Source organism: Anguilla rostrata, chromosome 4 (genome assembly GCF_018555375.3).
Source record: "Anguilla rostrata isolate EN2019 chromosome 4, ASM1855537v3, whole genome shotgun sequence".
In the NCBI taxonomy this organism is placed as follows: domain Eukaryota; kingdom Metazoa; phylum Chordata; class Actinopteri; order Anguilliformes; family Anguillidae; genus Anguilla; species Anguilla rostrata.
This window is the reverse complement of record NC_057936.1, coordinates 43,238,292-43,248,015: the sequence shown is the minus strand read 5'-3', so window position 1 is coordinate 43,248,015 and position 9,724 is coordinate 43,238,292. Positions and strand designations below refer to the sequence as shown.

The window sequence follows — 9,724 nt, the reverse complement described above, 5'->3', positions numbered from 1 at the left end:
CTCCATTTTGCCCTCCCTAGTAACATAGTAAATATGTAGAAGCCTAATGTAATCGTTTGCGTTCTGCAACATTCAGGCTGGCTGTCTTGCACAAAATGGCAACCACACTGTAGCAGACTCTCCCCTCAGGCAAGGTTGACTGACTCCCGCCAAAAACATTAGCGAACTAGCAAACACTAATTAAGCTCATTCAGATGCTAACATCAACCAGATAGTTACACTCCCTGCATGAAATAAAAATCTGCGTAAACTATTCAGAAACACACCGTCTAGTTAGCAACAGAGGCAACATTAGGCGAACTCCGGTTGTTAATGTAATATTAGTAATCAGCTAGCTAGCTAGGTTGGTAACTTATACAACATTATAGCTAGCTAGCTAGATAACTTAGCAATGTTGACAACTGGTGGTCGTAATGTTGACAACTGGAGGTCGCTAGATGTTAGCTAGCTAGCCAACAACCAATTATCATTAATGTTACTTGCTAAAATATCAATAACTGGGTTATCTGGCAATTGAAAACGTTAACGTTACAAAGCCAACGACTAACGTTAGCTAGCTACCTAGCATTAGCTAACGTGTGAACGTTGAGATTAGTTACATGCTACCAAGAATTTGAGTGGAATAGCTAGCTATGTTATCTCACATTTGCTATTTAATGTTAGTCAACGCGTTAACAAAAATGGGATTCAAATACCGTGTTGTATAAAAACGGTACATTTGGAATCAACATACTTTTGCTTTCCTTTCGTCCAGCGATATCTTACCTTAAATTATACAAGCTGAGCTTGACGTAAGATCTCCACTGCTGTCTTGACTTGAGCTGAGGACTTGATGCAAAGTTTTGGTCTGTATGCAGTGCAGGCGAGAAAAATATAGCAAGAATGGGGGAGGGAGAAGTGCACTCTCTCCTCCCAGTGCAGAACCTCATATACCGGTGATCACATGATCATGTGCATGACTAGGCTTGGGCCGACTGGACGATTGAAATTTTGCACGATCGCCAGTAGCCTAGCACATGAACGATAGACCCAATTGTCTTGACATTTTACACGCACAGTTGTCATATCACATAGATAATGTGTGTCAAAAATGAAGATTGTACTTTAAAATATTTTCCGATGATGAACAGACAAGTTTTCATCTCATTGTGTTATACTGCGAGGATTACTTAAACTGAATATTCTAGTTTTTTACTTAAAAGAAAAAAAATATTGATTAACAATTAGTAAAATTTGATCCATATCAGCTAATTTAGCCCACATTGTAAGCGTTGGTGAGGCTTTTTCCCCATTAAGATAACATACAATGGCCCAGTTAGGACCCATGCAGTACCTATGTGGTTGATCGTCCACATGGGCCCATTTCTAGCCCATCTGAATTAATCTGGGTTGCCCATCTGCGCCCCAACAGCAGCCCATTATAAAGCCCACTCTGAGCCCATGCCCAAATGATTTCCCATCTACCCCGGGTAAAACCCACATGGGCCCCTCATCAGTGGCGGCGTTATGTTCATTCCATATATAGAGTTCAGTGATTAGAACAGCGGGTTATCACCATCGAGATCTACAAGAACTGGAGACAGCTTCCGTTTACCGGTTCCATGGATTCGTTTGGGAGCTGCTCAATGGCGCATGAAGCCAATTCATGGACACAGCCATGTTTGATTATGGGCCGTTGGGACCAGAGTGTACGCACTGGTTACCTAAACGAGACCACACTATAGGGCCCATTTCATAGGTGGTATGGACCCACTGAGGGCTCACTATGGGCTCACAGCTTATGGGGGGCCACATTTCATAGGTGGTATGTGGGCCCACTGTGGGCCCATAGATGCCCATTGCATGCAAAAAGGCCTTATACCAGGATGTTGTTTTTGCACTGGAATCCCAATAAAACTCTTGAAACTTGTTTCAATAAATACAAATCTATTAAACAATATGGATAATTAAATTGCATATTAAATAAAACTATAATTGAAGACTAGCCTACATATATACCAGTTGCGGTAGACCAGGGTGGAGTCCTGCTACTCCCAGCACACAACCACACCAGAATGTTCAGTGGTTTAACTGGGTTCAGGGTGCAACATTAATACCAGCCACTCTACCAGGTAAGGTTGTACAGTGTAAGACTCCATCAGTAGCTACCTATCCAAACATCTGTATTACAGTACTACACACTGACCTGCAATGGAGGCCGCAAGGGATAATTGTGGGCAAGCCCAAGTGCTGGCTGCCTACAGAAAACCCACATGCGGGCCCAGAGGGGAAATGTTGCGGAGGGCCCAACATGGGCAAATCCACAGTGGGCCCACCTGGGATTAGTGTGGGTTTGCCCCTCCCCACAGTAAACCCACAGTGGGCCCACAGGGGCTTGTTTGCTGGGAATGTTGTTAGTTAGTTTTGTCGCTTGTCAGGCCGCCATTGTAAATTAGAATTTGTTCTTAATGCCTGGTGCTTAACTTGCCTGGTGAAATAAAGGTGAAATAAATAAATAAAGTTCTGATATCCTGAACTACTGACATAATCTAAGCAGTACAAGGTGGAAATTATTCAAGATGTCTTGTCTAGTGCTGATAAATGTACCCCATCACTTAAATTGTGCTTTTGTCTGTGTGTTTTTTAAATCATGAAATACACGCTAATACATGACAAATCCACAGAAAATTGAACATTCATTTCTTTAGAAAAGCGGCGAGTAGCAGCCTACAATTAAAAGGGAACCGCGAAACAGTAGCCACTGACATGATATTCGGTCTATCACAGCACACAGACAAATTTTCACACTTACTGAGTGCATTGAACTACAAGTTAGCTAAGAAATAATAAATAAATCTCAACATGCAAACATTACGTAAAATCTTGATAAATTAAGCTTATGTATTATTTTATATTCATACAATTGTCATCTTTGTAAATGACATTTATCATCTTCATCATTACCACTTCACATTAATCAGCACCATAGCATTATTTGAAACAAAATTTAAGAGAAAATTAAATATAGCTATTCCCATTTTTGAATTTATATTGGCCTATTTATTTTTCATATGTGATTAGTCATCATCAGCACCATCAGTATGCAAAGACAGAAATACTACAACTAATAACATTTTTAATGATATTAGGCTATTAGTAGTAATTTCATAATGAGAATGTGGTCAAAATATGGTGGAATCAGCATAATAGAATCGTAATTTAAGACCCACATATTCCAGCTTTATTACTAATAATTTATTTATTTGTCAGGAGTCATAACCATGAACAATGGACACAAGGAAATTATGGCAGGTAACATAATTATTAGTAATATTCATGTATTAAAATAACAATATAATTAAAACAATAATGGCGGTGGTTTCATGTAATCCTAGGTCATGGTTTAATACTCTGATACACCGGTTTTGTGCAAGCAACTCTGAATTCAATCCTTTTCTACATCGATGAGTCAATAACAGCCTCATAATCGTTCATGCATGGGTGTGCTCCGTGCTCGTCTAAGCTGTCACGCGCTATGACGTAAAACCATGTGCACCAAATTGAAATTAAATAAATCTCGGACTCAGAAACAAAATCGGTGCCTGGAGAGTAATTAGTTCAGTGTGAAGAAATTAAGAATTTTTAGAGCTAAAAAGTTCTGTCCAAAATAATTTAATTTGGCCAGGGTAAATAATTTAATTTGGCCAGGGTAAATAATTTAATTTGGCCAGGGAATGGCAATCCCTGGTCCCCTGGTTATCAGTTCAGAGGTTCCGCAATCGTCTTCTTCCCAAGAGAACCTGTCTGCAGCAAGCTGGGGAATCTCCACCAGGAGGACCTCCACGCAGGGGACCTGAAGCGGAACAAAGGGGAAGGACCAGAAATTACGTAACTTCCATTTGTTGTGCGGAGGTTACGTAATTTCCGGTCCTTCCCGTTTGTTCCGCTTCCTGAACTCCTTTATTTGGAAGTCACCTGACCAACCTCCACACCACGAATGGAAGTCACCTGACCTCCTTTATTTAGGAAAAGAGTTTGTTTGAAAGTGAAGATGTCAGCGGTTAGCCACTGTCTATCTGGTGTGAGTAAACGAAGGAATGATGCAATTACCACTGATTTGTAAGGTGTTGCCACTTGTATACCGAGTCGTTTATGATTGCATACCAGTTTGAATTAAAGGTCAATAATTCTCTTGGTAAGATAGCACACTTAGTGTTCCGTACTAGGCGAAGAATAAGCCGGGCGTAATGCTGGCTTCCTGGGTTTTAATGTATAAATTATACATAATGCATATTTTAATAACTATTTAGTTAAATATACATTATTCACTGTAGCCTTACAGTAGGCATAGTCTATAATTTGTTTTAGAAGTGTCTCGGTATGCTGCAACCCTGAGACATCACTTATTCCAATAGATTTTTCTTTAATCAAACTACCAAAATAAATACCATCAAGACAATCAAATTTCTTCAGTCTTTAATTGTGAAATCCCCTGGCCATGGCAAATTCTGCCCGATAGCAGCTGAAGCCCTCATTCTTTTTCAAGATCCTGATGACGACCTTTAAAACAGAAAACACAAGCCCTTTATCACTGTTATTGTTTATCATGTAACCAAAATCAGTCAGCAATTCAATTGTTCTAAAACAAGAGAATATTGACCTTTGTTTTTCCAATATAAAACATCCATATACAATATAAAACCATGTAGACATACCACAGACCTTCCCAGTTCTCTCACACACACACACACACAATCCCTGTGCAAGCTCTGAATGGCATATATGAATGTATACATGTTCACCTATTGCAGGTGTCGCTCGATTCTCAACAGAATGTCTCATCCCTCAATGAGATGGACCAGCACAGTCTGTGTGGAGCCAGCCTTTACAGTTGTAGCATTGCACCCATTCAATGGTCTGCATGTCTGGACACAGCAGCCTGAAAAAACTGAATATTTGCCTTCTTTTTTGGTTTGAAGGTTGGGCACAGCAGGCAGTGGAATAAGTGATGGCAGCACGGGTTGCATTCTTTAATTGTTGATGGAGAGCCAGCATTACATATGGATATATGCATTTAAAACAGATATAGATTTAAATATTATTTACAGTAACATTTATGTGTTCCAAATTGTAATTACAAGGACAGTAGCCATGATATCACCACTTTTTTATATAGTAAAAATATGCTTGCTAGCTTTTAAGTTTGGTTAAAACCAATGATTCCAACCAGGGGTGTATGCACCCACAACGACTACATACGATAATCAGGATATTCCTTCCAATGTTTTAAACTAATGTACCCCCAAACAATGTCACTGTGGCGCAACAAATAGCAGATGTAAACAAAGGAAAATGTTTAAGTAAACATTATTTCAGCATCATAAATGGATGACCACTTATAAGGAGGGCATTAAAGGTTTTCGGGGGAAAGGCTGTATAATTCAAATATACAGAACATCTCGCTAACCTTATGATCGTCTTCAACATGTCATATATTCGCATGCACTCATTTGCTGAAGCGGAACCGAGTAGCAACGACCAAGGCTAACAAACGTAGCGAACAGTTCAGCCAGCATCTCCAGACAATATCATCTCACCAAAACATTATACAATAGCTTCCATGCTAATATCGTATATTAGAATCATTGAAAGTAATAAAACATTGATATATATCGGCTTTAGCTTTGTATGTTCAAGAAACCTGCCTTCTTTCACCTCTCGCTTTAAACAGTTCTGTCGTTTGTTCCGTTTTTTCCCGTTGTCGAACTCCACTCCAGTGAACTGTATACAAAGTTTGTTTGGGTCATGTGAGTTCCGTTCGTAGTGTAGAGGTTACGTAATTTTAGGTCCGTCACATTGAGGTCACGTGCTGCTGATCCTCAGCGTGGAGGTCCTCCTGGTGGAGATTCGCCAGTCGGCTGCAATCAGACCCTTCTCCTTCTTCCTCTCATTGCGATAGTTGAGGACTCCTGTGCTGGAGTATGAGGCTAAACCAAGGTCCAGCTTTTGGTTCTCAACCCATAGACATGTCTTATTACGCTCAATGTCTCAACCTCAGCACCAGATGTAATGTCGCCTCCTGCTGATATCTATGATTGTCGCTCAAAAAGCAAGTTTCCCTATTGAGCTCCATTCATTTTTGACAGCAAAAATAAAATACTTCCACTCAAATATTGATGTTGACGCCGTGCATCACATTATGTCACAGAGGTAACACAAATATAAATTTTTTTATTATTTATTTTAGACAAATATCCTCGTTATACACAGAATTTAGGGACACAACTGAGCAGTCTGTTGAGCTAAAATATTGTACATCCTGTTCCTGATGTGCTCCCCATAGGTTTATATTGGCGCCGCTGTGTCTACATATTATACACTCTAAGGGCTAAACACTTAAATACTATGACCCGAGAAACTCAATGCCTGCCAGAGAGGCACGATGAAGCAGTGCAATTTTGGATTGCTGGCTGGGTCTAAGGTGTCTTTCTGAAAGGGCATTGAGATACTTTTTTGCATCAGGGCACAGTTTTAACAGTAGCAGATTTGCATTAATGTGAACTCATTTGAATGAAGTAAGGGTTTATGTAGACTTTCTTCAGTCTGGATTTGAATTTAGTGGGAGGTTTTCTAAAACTCTAGACACTTTTGTCACCACATTACTACTGGACCACTAAATTAACATATATCAAAATGTTAAGGTTTGTAAAATAAGGCAGACTGGGCAGGAAATGAAAGAAAACACATCAATACAAGTGTTAAAATATATAGTTTATTACAATTCAAGGTATAAACAGGAAGAGGAGGAAGGGGCTAGCAGCATCAGCAAAAATGCAAAAGATTATAAAACTTCAGCAATGCCAAAGATTCATTATGTATGAGGTATGAAGAAAAGAACTAGGACAGGTTAAATATATCACTGTAGTCTATAAATATGAAACTGAACATACTGCATACAAGAATTTTCATACAGCTAAGTTTATTTTACAATGCAGAGTCAAACACTATGTAAAAACACAAGGGTATCTTCATTGATAGTTGTATCCATTCATGTGCAAAAATGCAAATATGGTCAGTGTGTGATCGACCTATGAACATGGACAAGGAAAGTTGTAATGAATTCACTTATCCACCGATCCTAAAAACAATAATACACCGCACACAAAAACAACAAACACTTGTGCGACCAGCTGTGGAAATAAAAACAAATCCTCATATAAATGCGGAACAAAAACATGACCATATTATTAACCAACAAATGAAAAAAGTTTTGCGGAAAAACCATGTATAACAATTACAGCTTTACATTTTAGGCATTTAAAAAATAGACACTTACAGCAAAAGTTCACAAGATTCTTTAGATCAATTCATTTTTTAATTCTCCATGACCATAAGTCGGTGCACAAGTGACCAACTGTAATATGGTGTACTGCAGCATTTATACATTACCTAAAATATATGCATTGCACATTCACTGGGCAATCATATTATGATAATGCATTTCTGCACTGTGTTTTTGTTGGAAACTTCAATTCCCAGACACATTGTGAGGCACAGTGTAGTTCCACCATTTACTGCTAATGGTGAGGGTTCCAGTGTGCCACAACCACCCCTATATCCCTCAATCCCTCAGGCCTAAAAAACATTGCTGGACAACTTCATTGCACGTGATCAAAACAAGAGCCCTTGCCTGCTACTTAAGAAGAATTTTCCCCAGCTGTTCCACCAATACCACTGCCAAAATTCTCCCATCCAAATGTGCGTGTATATTTATTGAAAATCTTAGTTTCCATGTCATTAATGGTTGCTAAGGACCTGTTTGATCTTTAGAGTTACTTTTAACAAAAAGGATGACCTTAGAAACCAAGCACTTTCCATAAATGAGCCGGACCTTCCTTCTGTGCCTTAGCTTGGCATCACCCAATTAGGGTCAGCATTCTCAATTGCTGCTGGGTGAAATACTCATGTCTGTTGGCAGTAAATTTTTTTGTGTTCTGCTTCAGTCTTGGAGAAGAAAATTATTTTGATTGGCAAGTACATATCTTAGACTTTATGAGGTCTCACTAATGAAACCACAGATATGTCTGCAGATTCAGTCATGCTTTCATGAAGCCAAGTCTGCTTGTGGGTCTTGACACAAGGACATGAAGTTGCAAAGAGGCAAAAACTTGGAGAAAGTAATGAAAAGATTTCTGAAGCTTTGGATCTTCCTAGGAGCACAATCAAGTCACGAAATATGAGAAAAAAACACTGCACAACCCAGATGCAACCAAGACCAGGCTGTCCTCCCAAACACTTTCTAGTTCACCTCTCTCGGAGAATGTCCAACATTGAGTCATACCTGAAATATACCAGAAGTCATGTGACCTAGTATGGGGACTCCCCTGTATGCGTTTGCTGGTGTATTGTCAGGGCTGATCGATATACAAAACTCTTGCCACACTCAGAGCATTGATATGTGCGTTTCCCTGTGTGTGTTGGCAAGTGTTTTGTCAGGTCCGATTGATAAATGAAACTCTTCCCACACACTGGGCAGTCAAACGGGCGCTCCCCCGTATGTGTTCGTTGGTGTTTGGTCAGATTTGATGCACATCTGAAACTCTTTCCACACTGGGAGCATGAGAATGGACACTCCCCTGTGTGAATGCGTTCATGAATAGCTAGGAGTGATGCAAACATATAACTCTTCTCACACTGGGAGCATGGGAAAGGGCGCTCCCCTGCATGAGCTCTCTGGTGTGTAGTCAGCTGCGACACAGTTATGAATGTCTTCCCACAATGGGAGCAGTGGTATGGACGTTCACCTGCATGAGCTCGCTGATGTTTTTTCAAAACTGATGCGGATATGAAACTATTTCAACACTGGGAGCAGGGGTATGGGCGCTCACCTGTATGAATTCGCTTATGTGTTTTCAGAACTGATCCTGATGTGAAGCTCTTCCCACAGTGGGAGCAAGTGTATGGGCGTTCACCTGTATGAATTCGCTCATGTTTTTTCAAATCTGACGCACATCTGAAACTCTTCCCACACTGGGAACAGGGGTAGGGGCGCTCACCTGTATGAATTCGCACATGTTTTTTCAGATTTGACGCAGAAGTGAAACTCTTCCCACACTGGGAGCAGGGGTATGGACACTCCCCAGTATGTATTCGCTGGTGTTTTGTCAGTTCGGATTGATACATAAAGCTCTTCCCACATTGTGAGCATTTGTGTGGACGCTTCCCTGTATGAAATCGCTCATGTCTTGTAAGTTTTGATGTAGATACAAAACTCTTCCCACACTGTGCACAGAGGTATGGACGCTCTTCTAAATGAGTTTGTTGGTGGTTTCTTAAATGACTTGTCTGACCAAAACGCTTTCCACACTGGAAGCACTGGAAGGGGCGCTCCCCTGTGTGAATTCGCTGGTGTGTTATCAGTTTTGATGCACACCCAAAACTTTTCCCACAGTGGGAGCATGTGTGAGCCCCTGCAGTACCTGTGTGGGAAGGTTTTGGCGTGGGGGTTGTCTTTGGGGCTGTGGGGTGTTGATAGGTGCTGCTGCTGGGAGGCAGCATGTTCTCTGTTCCGGTTCTTCCAGAGCTCAGAATCATGCTGTACTCCTCTGGATGAACCTTCTCAATGTGCCACTGCAAGGACGCTTCCTCCATGTGAACAAATGGGCACTGCGGACAGGCAAAGATCTGAGATGACACCTCATCACTTTGCCCTGAGGAGACAGTAGGTGATACAACATATTAAATG

The 9,724-nt window shown here is 40.5% G+C and overlaps 1 pseudogene; it reads right to left on the bottom strand.

Annotated features, from left to right (window-relative positions):
- Positions 1–4,440: 4,440 nt before the first annotated feature.
- The window catches only part of LOC135254123 (oocyte zinc finger protein XlCOF6-like), a 63,630-nt pseudogene continuing 58,346 nt past the window's right edge, over positions 4,441–9,724 (bottom strand).